Consider the following 13,009-nt stretch of genomic DNA (forward strand, 5'->3'; position numbering starts at 1 on the left):
TTCTCTAGGTTTAGGATCCTTACTCTACTACTTTAACCATTAGGTTTTATTGATTGAGATCAGATCATTCCCTAAGAGCAGGTTTGGATGGGGGAAAACATGAAAGAGGATAGGAAGACATTAGTTTTGCTTCAGTGAATGCCCTAGAGAAAACAGAATGGAAGAAGCATATAAAATAGTAATTATGATAATGAAGTTAATAGATAATACAATATTATATTTGGTGAGAAATTGGTCTTTTCTGACACCAAGACTCTAGGATTCTATAAAGACCACTACTACTCAGGTTACTACTGCTTGTACAACCAATACAAATACTATTACTGTTACTAACAGTAATAATGAAAACCTGTCTGAATTACTGTAACATTACATTTGTCACAGTGCCTTTCTATTTTTTATTTTATTTGACCCTCACAAGTATATAAGGCCAATAGGGAAACTATGGCATTATTATCCTTCACTTTTTTGGCACATGATAAGCAGTTGGGCCTCAAAGAAGGCAAATGGTAGCACTCAAATGCACAATAGAAGACTCAGAACTGAACCTGAGCCTCTTAAATCACTGTTTGGGCTCACTGCATTATACATTACTCTAAGGCTTAATTAACGATAATAGAATCTTTCATGGAAACAAATTTTGAGGGCCCACAGGAGAGAGAACAATGGTTAAAGAGGAAGAAGAGGGAAAAGGCACACAGGGCAAATCTATAATTGTACTGCACTTGAGCTTTCCCCACTAGAGGCTCCTTCTGCTAAGAGATACTTGTAGAGAGGTGTGGGGAAGACCACATACCAAACTTTGCAACCATTTCTCCTGGCTCAGCATTCCTTCTGTGTGCTGTCAGCAAAAAGGAACAGACAGAGGTGATGTTTTCATTGAAAATCAATTCACCCAATGTGCACAAGATCGCCACAACATGGCACCCAAATGGGCCAATTCCCTGTGATTTTCCGCAGAATTACCCTCCATTCGTCTTCACGGTCAACTAAGCTTATCTTTTGGAGAGAACAGAGTCCAGGGTGGCTGAGTTACACTCTGATGCCAACTCTAAAATTTCCTGTTGTCCTGACAGCTTGTGAGACATACAAGAAAATGCAGCATGTGCTGGAGATGCTAACCAGAGTGTCTGACATCAAAGCATCTGAAATCTAGTGCCAGGTAAAGAAAAGGATGTATGTGCCAGTCCTATATCAGACCAACTATCAGTTTCCCAGGAAAAAGTTAAAGACTTTCGGGGGAAAAATAAAACAAAACAGACCAAAAACACCAAAATTTATTTCTTCCTTAGAAATAAATTGCACACTTTCTGGATGGTGCTGGCTGCAAACCTACATGATCTGCTGTCAGAATTTAAAAAGTCCTGATGTCTGAATAGTACTTTAAAGTCTACATAGAACTTCCTCCTTGGGTTCCACAATATCCCTAGGAGCAAGTTATAAGATAATTTATCCTTACCTTCTTTGTGAGTAAACTAAATCAGAATATAGGAGGTTTGTCCAAAGCCACAAATGAATTGGTTATGGAGTTAGGCCTTGAACCAGGCCTCCTGACAGCTGTCCATTGGCTTCCTTTTCCTCCCATTCCCTGAATGTTTTGTGTCATGCAAACTAACTTTCTTTGACCTCTGTAATGTATGTAGTTCAGTGACTTCTCAAAGGGCACTGGGCTAGGCACTGACAGGAAGTCACAATTCTTGGTTTTCAGGCATCCACTGCTAGACTACAGTACAGGGAACACAGCACTGTTTTAAGAATTCATTCTGAATGAAGTAAGGCTGAGGGCCATGAAGCATAAATCCTAACCATCCAGAGGCAACTCACTCTTCTTTGAGTTCTGGGCCCATATCTACCAGCCCCAGGTCTGTTCTTAGAGCTGCATGTCCTCCTCTTTTTTAGACGAGGACACACTCTTGAATTCCTGAATCTTGAACTTGTGCCTTTTACAGCACTGTTTTCTCTCTTCTCAATCTAGAACCTATTAACCAGTTTGATTTTTCTAGCCTCCTGTCACTACTTTTAATATTTTACGGTTACTTCTCTGACTTTTGATTGTTTGACTGTCTAAATGCCTTCCCTGGATGAGTATTTTTGGTTCTACCTTAAATCTGCCACACAGTTTGGCTACTCCTGTTCTCTCTAGTTCTTAGTAAATGTCTGACTTTGACTGGTTAGACCCAGGAGCTCTAATTCATTCAACAAATCCTCATGGGACACCTACCAGGGATAGCTGCACAAGCCTGTGCTGTCTCAGCAATGTTTGGAGGGACTAGTGTCTTTATACTTGGTCTAGTGAAGAGAAGACACTGAGGCATTTTATCTTAACATCTTGTCCCTATTTCAGCATTTTCAAGGTAGAATAAATGGAGCTGGACAGCATTCCCCATTTGGAAGGATGTTGGTATGACTGCTTAATAGATTTGGAAGGAGGGCTCTGTTGCAATTCTTCATTTCCTTTGTCTATTATTGCAGGTTTTCATTAACCTTTGAGGTTTCTTCATTTTGTGGTTTGCATTTTAAGCATTTTCTGGTTTTGAAACTGCCTAGCAAATAATTCCTTTTGATTCAACTGCTTCCCTCAATTACTATTAGATTTAACTCTTTTGTAAAATAGCAAACTCCACACACCCTAGATACCTCAAACCACCATCCCACCCATCTGTAGCCCTTATGGTTCAGGGTTTCATTTAGGAACTGAGCTTCATGCACTTGAGGAAATGGTCCACGAATGCTAGATTCTGCTCCTCTCCCCAGCTGTGCAGTTCTCTTGCTTCTTCTAATCCTGACGGAAAGGAAGAAGAAACAAGGATGGAAGGAAGGAAGGAAGGAAGGAAGGAAGGAAGGAAGGAAGGAAGGAAAGGGAAGGAAGAAGAAAGGGAGGAAGGAAAGGAGGAAGGAAGGGGAGAGAGGGTGGGAAAGAGGATAGATGAATGAATAGATACTTTGGACGTTTGCCATGTGGTTTTATAAACATGATGGCATACATCTCAGTAGTATACATCCTCCCTTCTACAAATCCCACCTCACATGCAGATTTCTGCATTTACTGTCCAATTCAGGATGATCTTTGATTCCTTCAGACATTCAAATACTAGCATTTTATATATTTTACTAAAAAACAACCCTGGACAAAAATATAAATTAGGCAATTTTGTATTATAGTATTGGTAAAATAGCTAACATTGATGGAGTACTGTCTTAGCAATTACAAAAAAAATCATTCATTATCTCATTTAATATTTACCGCAAGAGTATGAGGTAAGTCTGTTAGTTCATCTTACAGAAGGGGAAGCTGTTATTTTGAAAGATGATGTAAGTTAACTTTTCAAGGTAGCACCACTAGGAAACAGCAGAATATGACTGAATCCAGGTGTCTCTGATCCCAGGGTCTGTAGTTTCTGAGTACATTAATGCAAATGGTACTCAACTCCTATGAGCCACCTCCTTACTTTGTAAATACCACAGAAGCCCTAAGTAACCCCTGACAGTTAGACAAAGGACTGGATAAAGGTTCTCTGTTGATCTATATGTTGCTACTATCTAAAGATTAATTTTTCCTGCTTTTTAGAAAAATATATTCATGGAAGTTCTAGTATTTCCTTCCCAGGTCCTGGTCCCTTTAAAGACCATGGTCTCAACAACAGGGAGTCACTGAAGGTCAATGAGCAAGTGGCAGTCTGTGGAAAAGGAGACTATCATGGAGGTTTCATTCATAGGCGGGGTAAGAGGGTTAATGGTGGGGAGGGCAGAAGGCTGTTGCTGCTGTTTAGATAAGATGTGCAGAGGCAGAGGTGATATGGAGGAAGAAGGAGATGGCCAGATGAGATTTTTGGAGGGTGAATTTTAGAACTGCTGGCTGCCTGAATACAGGCAGTACTGTGTACTCCTGTCAGGAATATTTGCATTTTTAAGAGAGGCTGCCTGGAGGAACTGCAGGCTACCTCCAGGGCAAGAGGAGATGTATTTTAGGCAGGGGAGAGTTACATCATCCTGTTTGCTGTCATCCTTGCATGGGTGCAAGAACCTTGCTGCTTACCTTGCAGAAGCTCCAAGAGGGTTTAGGAGCTTATAAATTCAGTTCCCAGGACAGCCAGACCCTGAAATTCACTGGAAAAGTACGGACAATTCTCAGTCAAGGAGAGCTGCTCAGTTAGGGAAAAAGATTCACAGGGATTTAGAGGCTCCTTCCATGACCCATTCTCTACTGCCAGGGCCAAGTTGAAGGAAGAATCTACATGCAGGTCAAAAACAGGTTGATTATCCCCTTATCTCCTCTTAATTGCACACCTGTGAAGTCATAGTATTCTAGAAGACTCAGAATGATAGAAGCGACAAGAAATGACAGCCATGGCCAAAGAGGAAGTCAAACTTTCACTCTTCGCAGATGACATGATACTCTACATAGAAAACCCGACAGACTCCACCAGAAGCCTACTAGAACTGATCCAAGAATTCAGCCAAGTTGCAGGGTACAAAATCAACGTACAGAAATTGGTTGCATTTTTATACACCAATGATGAAGCAACAGAAAGAGGAATCAAGAAACGGATCCCATTCACAATTGCACAAAAAACCATAAAATACCTCGGAATAAACCTAACCAAGGATACAAGAGATCTGTATGATGAAAACTATAGAAATCTTATGAAGGAAATTAAAGAAGACACAAAGAAATGGAAAAACATTCCATGCTCATGGATAGGAAGAATAAATATAGTTAAGATGTCATTACTACCTAAAGCACTCTACACATTCAATGCAATTCCAATCAAAATTGCACCAGCATACTTCTCAAAACTAGAACAAACTATCCAAAAATTTGTATGGAACCACAAAAGACCCCGAATAGCCAAAGTAATACTGAAAAATAAAACCAAAACGGGAGGTATCACCATCCCAGACTTCAGCCTCTACTACAAAGCTGTCATCCTCAAGACAGTATGGTATTGGCACAAAAACAGACACATAGACCAATGGAACAGAATTGAGAACTCAGAAGTGGACCCAAAAGTATACAGCCAACTGATCTTTGACAAAGCAGGAAAGAATATCCAATGGAAAAAAGACAGCCTTTTTAACAGATGGTGTTGGGAGAACTGGACAGCAACATGCAGAAGAATGAAACTAGATCATTTTCTCACACCATGCACAAAAATCAACTCAAAATGGATAAAGGACCTGAACGTGAGACAGGAAACTATCAACACCCTAGAGGAGAAAGCAGGAAACAACCTCCTTGACCTCCACCGCAGCAACTTCTTACTTGACACATCCCCAAAAGCAAGGGAATCAAGAGCAAAAATAAACTGTTGGGACCTCATCAAGATTAAAAGCTTCTGCACAGCCAAGGAAACAACCCAGAAAATTAATAGGCAACCAACGGAATGGGAAAAGATAGTTGCAAATGACATATCAGATAAAGGGTTAATATCCAGAATCTATAAGGAACTCACCAAACTACACGCCCGAAAAACAAACAACCCAGTGAAGAAATGGGCAGAAGACATGAACAGACACTTCTCCAAAGAGGACATCCAGATGGCCAACAGACACATGAAACGATGCTCAGCATCCCTCCTCATCAGGGAAATACAAATCAAAACCACACTGAGATACCACCTCACGCCAGTCAGAGTGGCTAAAATGAGCAAATCAGAGAACTCTAGATGCTGGCGAGGATGTGGAGAAACGGGCACCCTCCTACACTGTTGGTGGGAATGTAAACTGGTACAGCCCCTCTGGAAAACAGTGTGGAGGTTCCTCAGGAAACTAACAATAGAACTCCCTTATGACCCAGCAATAGCACTGCTAGGAATTTACCCAAGGGATACAGAAATGCTGAGGCATAGGAGCACATGTACCCCAATGTTCATAGCAGCACTCTCCACAATAGCTAAAACATGGAAAGAGCCTAAGTGTCCATCAACAGATGAATGGATCAAGAAGATGTGGTTTATCTATACCATGGAATACTACATGGCAATGAGAAACAATGAAATCTGGCCATGTGTAGCAACATGGATGGACCTTGAGGGTGTTATGCTGAGCGAAATAAGTCAGGCAGAGAAGGACAAATATCATATGTTTGCACGTATAGGAGGATTAGGAGGAACTTGACGGAGGAACAAGGGGGAGAAGAAGGGCGGAAATGGTGGGGGAAAGGGAGAGAGGCAAACCATGAGAGACTCTTGAATGCTGACAAAAACTGAGGACTGATGGATGTGGGGGGAGGGGGGATGGGCATGGAGGAGGACACTTGTGGGGATGAGCACTGAGTGTTATGTGGAAACTAATTTGACAATAAACTATTTGTAAAAAAAAAAAAAGAAAGAAATGACAGCCATGGCATGCATCCAACCTCTACCCAATGCGCTAATCTTATCTTATCTTATCTTATCTTAGAGAGCATCTAAAGCACTGCCTGACATTCAGTGTGCCATCCAGAGAGATTGTTGCATAAGTAAGTCTTTCCATAGAAATGCTCATTTCTTTCCACCTCAACATTTCCAAAGACAATGTCTTCACCATGACCCAAGGTGGTATTTTGCATTCTTTGACAATTACATTAAAAGCAAATTCTTCTTGTCCTTTAATAAAATATTTTTCCTAGTAATTTTCTGTTGTCTTGAGTTTTCACTGGAGGGACTCAGAACAAGTCTACCTCCTTTTCTACATGGCAAAGCTTCAGATCCTTCAAGATAGTAATTTTCCCACTGAGATTTCTCCTTGTACCAATTCCAGCTGGTTTATTCAACCATTCCTCTCAGGTATGATGTGGTTTCCAGATTCTTTTTTTTTTTTAATTTTTGTAATTTATTTCTGGGGGGGGGGTGGGAATGAGCAGGGGAGGGTCAGAGAGAGAGGGAGGCAAATATTCGAAGCAGGCTCCAGGCTATGAGCTAGCTGTCAGCACAGAGTCCGATGCGGGGCTTGAACCCACAACTGTGAGATCATGACCTGAGCCGAAGTCAGACGCTTAATCAACTGAGCCACCCAGATGCCCCTCCAGATTCTTTACCCTTGTCATCTATCCCTTCGATGAAAATCACTGGTAGTATTAGCAAGACAAGAAGTCATAGTGGTAGCAAGTTTAACAGTAGCAGCTTACATAACATTGCCAGGCATACTAATAATGTTTTCCACTTGTGTTGTGGTTAATGAAAGACTTTCACAGCTATTGTCTTATTTTACTCTCATGGTAACACTGAGAGGTCGATACTACAGTCTCTCATTTTACAGAAGAGGGAATTGACTGTAGTGCTTGCCCAAGTTCTCATATCTAGTGCTCTGCCTTCAAGCCAATATATAATACTCTGTCTGCTACATGCCTTTTTTAATGTGTTGCCAAACACTAAATGCTCCAGGTGTGGCCAGGAACACCACAAATCTTGATGGCAAAAGAAGCAGAAGAGAAGGCAAAACCAAGACCAAAGAGCTTCCTGGTATGGTGGGCGGGTAGTGTGTGAAGGGGTGCTGACCAAGGCTGATGTTGATGTGGGGTGTGTGTGTGTGTGTGTGTGTGTGTGTGTACCCACATGTGTGTGTGAGACAGAGAGAGAGAGAACAAGAACCCCAAGGAGTTTTCACTTATCTCCTCCCTTCACCCTCCCTCCATCTACAGGACTTTCTTCCCCTTGGCAGCCAGGGGAGATCCCTCAAAGCAGCCAGCTGGAGAGGCCCTCACGTAGGGCCCACCACAGATTCTTCAGGTTTGACCTGGGCCCTCCTGGGGCACTTGGTCTTCCCCACTTGCCGTCTTGAGACACCACATTGTGTTACCCCCTGGGAAACACTTTCCTGGGTTTTCTCCTGGAAAATTTAATAAATTCATAATACATACTTCAGTTCACCAAACATACCACTGAACAGTGTTGGGCTATTGAATTTTTCTACAGATTTCCAAAAGGCCAGAGCTTAGGAAGCATAAAGCACATGTGGCTTAACTGGCCGGCCCAGCCTACCTGCGCTGGGAGAAATCAGCCCACAGTGGGCCTGGATGTGCAGAAACACAATGTTCCCTTTTGATGGGGGTTTCAAAGTGTTTGTTTCCTGGAATGGGGGCCAGCGGCCCGAGTGCTGCGGCTGGAAAAGGCCCTCAGGATTTATGAGCCTGTAGAAACTCTGTGTGCTGCTCATGTAATAAGAGGGAGACAGAACGTTCTGTCACCACGTCAGGTTCTCATGCACCAGGCCTTCTGGAAATTTTTCCCCCAGTCTGAGAATTGAAGGCAGATGGAGGCTAGTGAGCTCTTTGGTTCACATGCACCATCTTCTCTCCTCAAATACTATTCAAATCCAGGGAACCCAGAGGAACTACAAGGAGGAAGAGCACAAAGCAAATATTGCCCAAGGCACAGTGTTCATACAAAGGCTTTTCTGATCCCTCTGTTGCCCCAGGCTGACACCTCAACGGCTCAACTGTTCAATGATCAGTTAGTCAATCAACAAATACATACTGATCATCTCCAATGGGGCTGTGACTAGCATTTGATAGGAGGGATGGAACAAAATCCTCAACAGAGGCTGTGCTTTTAAAGAGGTATTTACCTTAGGCATGAGTACTTCCACAAGAGCGGAAATAGTAAGAGACAATTATTAATCGGAACCAGATTACCTGGCTTTAGTGCCTAAAGGCTCCACAGAGCAGAGAGGCACCTGTCATCACCTGGTAGAACACAGGAAGGAATTCTGGAGGCCAGGAGGCTTTAACTGGACTGGAAACCTAGACACAATGGCAGTATCCAGGGGTCAGTAAGAATTGGCCAAATATAGTTATCTCTTGCTTTCTGAAAGTTTGTGTTATACCACTTCGCTTTTATGAAAGACCTACATTAGTACCTGTTTTTGCTAACCAAAAGAAATTCGAAGAGGATATTTGCTTTTATTTAAAAAAAAAAAAAGGAGAAATGCAAAAAGTAGCATTCATTGTTCTGCAGCCTGAGCAGCATGAGCTGCCCCAGGAACCATCCTCAGCATTTTGGCATCAACCGTCAGAGCTTTAAACTGTGCCCAGATGTTTTATCTCGATTGATTCTCATGCATCCATTAGCAAGATGTGTCCTAAGGTATCAGAAAAGCCTAAGAGAGGTCTAAGAATGCTCAAACACTTTTCCATATAAATTAATGATAGCAGCTTCTTCACTTCATGCTGTTTCAGCTTACGAAAGGTTTGAAAGGAACATATTGCTTTCAGATAGTGAGAAACCTGTACATACAGCCTAATCGAGGAACTAGAAGCCCCGGTGATTGAGGGACCCCTGAAGCATGGGATGAAAGTGACTGGGATAGGAAGTTATAAAAATGAGATGGGATTATTGTTCCCTCTTTGGAGCTGAGTAAAATGCTACAAGGCAGTGTTCCTAATGAGCTGAATCACGTGCACACAATCTGTTTTAACTTCCTGCTGACCAATAGTTAGGTTAGTCTATGCCAGGGGCCAGCACGCTTTTTCTTATAGGGTCAGGTAGTAAACACTGCAGGCTTTGTGGGCTGTGTATTTCTCTGCTGTAACTACTCAACTCTGTGGTAGTGGGAATGCAGCCACAGATAATATGTTAATGAATGAATGGAGCTTGGTTTAAATAAAACTTTATAGACAGACACTAAAATTTAAATTCCATGTAATTTTCATGGGACATGGAATATTATTCTTCTTTTGAATTTTTTCCCAACAATTTGAAAATGTAAAAACCATTCTTAGCTTCTAGGTCATACAAAAACAGGCAGCAGGCAGGATTTGGCCCATGGGCCATAGTTTGCCAACCCTTCTGGTCTAGGGGAAGCAGTATTGCACTTGTGGTTAAAAAAAAGGAAGGAATGAGTGGCAGATGGAGAAAAATAGTACTTATTAAGTACTGACATTTACCTCTATATGAGTTTAAAGTCATTTGCTCTTTGCTTTCTTCACATAGGTAAGTTCTTAAAAATGATGCTCTTGAAAAGAACATCTTTTAAAAATATTAAAAAGAAGTGTATTGTTTCATTTTTTTTAATTGAGGGATAGTAATTCATGGCTACACTGGTTTGTGAATGTTTTATCTCATTATGTGAGCCATCACTGGATGTACTTTCCTTGAGGGCCAGCACCTGTGTTATGGCCACTGTATTTATATTGGCTCCCACAGACTTTTTACGGAGGGGGCCTATGGTAATTTATTTTTGTGTTGAATCAGCAAATTTGAGAGTATTCTATGTGCATAGTACTAAGCATTTAAGGGAGCACATAATGAAAATATAAGACTTGGACCATAAACCATAAACCAATCTCTCTGGAATTTTGAATCCTGGTTTATTGTTTTTAAAATGTATCATAAATGCTCAGCAATTTCAGCCCCAATTTTCTTTCTTTTTAACATTATGATGCTTTCCTATTTATTCACTTCTATTCCCCACTGATCCTTTCTTCCTCTTCCCCCACCATCCAGTAGGATCTCTTTGTTCTACGATCATAGTATATGCATAACCTACAGCATATTTGCTTACATTTTCCTCCTCCTGTTTATGACACATGCCAGGGGATGCCTCTTATTTGCCCTTTCCAGCAGCCTACATCTGCACTTTAAGGTCAGGCTTGGGTCTTATTTTCACTGAGATACATTCTTTTTCTCTTTTTAACTCCTCCAATAATGGTGTCCTGGGCCAGTCATTTTCTTTCATTTTGCATATCAGATCCATAGATAAAGGTGGAGACTACCTTAACTTGTAAGCACAGATGGCCTCTAGGCCCCTTAAATTCTAGCCTATAGTTAGCACTGTGGCCACTAAGAATACACTTGAGAATATAGTCATGCCAAATCCTTGTGTCATTTAAAGTGAACCAACATGATTAACAGGATAAGGAAACAGCAGAAGATAGAGTGATGCAGAATTAAAAAAACTGTCCTCACTCTCCTCTCTTTCTAAAAGTATAGGAAAACCAATTTGAAATAAAAATTAGAAACAGAAAAGTATAAACTTTTAAATCCTTTAAAATCTATTAAGGTAAAAAGAGAATTAAGAGGTAGAATAAAATATACCAGTAAAAAATGTCCACAAAACAAAACTCCAGCTTACCATTTCAAAATGAGCTAAAAGATATTAAGTAAATGTTAAAACACACAAAAGAAGAATAGCATGAATTAGAAAACCTCAGAAATGAAGTGACAAGGACAGATTTGAAATCACTGAAAATATGTCAAAAATGAAAATGAACACAAAAGGTATGAAAATACCAGAGCAAATAAACACAAAACATAAATACTTGCAGAGAAATCAAAGGTTAAGTGGAAAAAAACAAATTTGAAATAAAAAGGAAGTAAAATCAAGAGAGAAAAAGGAGGGACACCTGGGTGGCTCAGTCAGTTAAGCGTCCGACTTCGGCTCAGGTTATGGTCTCACAATTTGTGGGTTCGAGCACCTCATTAGGCTCTGTGCTGACAGCTAGCTCTGATCCTGGAGCCTGTTTCAGATTCTGTCTCCTTCTCTCTCTGACCCTCCCCTGCTCATGCTATGTCTCTCAGAAATAAATAAAACATTAAAAATTTTTTCTAAAAAGAGAGAAAAAGGATATGTGATATTGTGACTAAAATTGGACCTACACAAAGAAGATCCTGGAAGGTAACAGGAGTCCCTGAAGAAGAAAAACAAAACAAAGAAACAGAATAAATACTAAAAAATTATGTTTCAGAAAAAATTTAAAATTTAAGTCACACATTTAAAGAGAATATTGACGAACACCAAAATATACTGTATAAAAACATTTGTATTTTAAGGAAAAAGAAAATGCAAGAGACTTCCAAGGAAAAGACATTAGATCATAATTTTCAAAAATAGCATTTCATGCCAGAGGAGATTTATTTCAAAGGTACAAAGAAGATGTGAGACAAGGATTTTATATGCAAACAATGGACTTGCAAGTGTAAAGAGCACCGATCCATTTACCTGCAAGAACTCAGAAAATTATACTCCTAAGGATCTTTTGTTAAGAATTTACATGATTTTGAGCTTCAGACACCAGAATGACTAGAGATATTGACTGAATTCTGGTGGTAAGTACTAAATAATCAGCTACTTTTAGAACTAAGATTAAATGTATGTCAAAAGGGAGCAAGTATATGTGCTCTTTATGTTCTAATAATGTGGACATAGAACAGCTATAAAGATGGGAGAAGGAGGAAAACTCATGTTATTTTTTTCCCCACTTTTTAGAAATCATATTGATGATGGCATTAGGTTATTCCACTGACTCTGTTGTATACATGATATGGAGTAGAAAAAATGAATAATTATGGCTTTTCTATTTCATTTGCCTTTATGTCCTTAAGATTCTGGATAGGAAAGAAAAACATGGACATAAGTTTTAGTAAAATCTCTTCCATTCAAATTCAGGAATTTGAAGTGAATATGGTTTAGAAGTATCAGTATGAACACACACACACACACACACATCTAGTTCATACTAATATTTTCAGTTCAAATTTATTTCAGATTATCTCTCTATCCCTAGCGCTCAGATTTTGGTCTTGAAATACCATTTCTCACTTAAATATGAAACCAGACAAAACAAGAGCTCCTAGAGAAATGCCTCGTTTAAGGCCTGAACAGAAAAAATTACAAAATAAGCTTAGAACATCTTGTCACATCAGATAGCCAAGAAGCTATCAAAGCCTACTAGGTTATATGAAACTGCTGGGGTTATACAAAAAGGATTCAAGAGCCAACTTGAAGAGACTCCAACTGGCCACAGATGGGCTAATTTGAGCTTTAATAATGATAATAATTGGAATGGAATAAAACCTTTCAAATAAGTTTAAGTCCCTGAGTTCAAAATAATATTAAAAAGGATTAGTTGGTCACCTTTGGAGGATGGTAGAGAACTAATTCATTTTCCTGAAAATAAAAGGAAGAATCAAGTATTTATTTTGCTTTTCTTACATAAACTATACCAGGAGGTAACTGAAAAGGAGACAAGGGAAAGAACCTCTTTATAAAACCATGCCAACTAATCAGTGAAAAGTAATGACAGTATTAA

Source organism: Hyaena hyaena, unplaced genomic scaffold (genome assembly GCF_003009895.1).
Source record: "Hyaena hyaena isolate Hyena2069 unplaced genomic scaffold, ASM300989v1 scaffold_33, whole genome shotgun sequence".
NCBI lineage: Eukaryota > Metazoa > Chordata > Mammalia > Carnivora > Hyaenidae > Hyaena > Hyaena hyaena.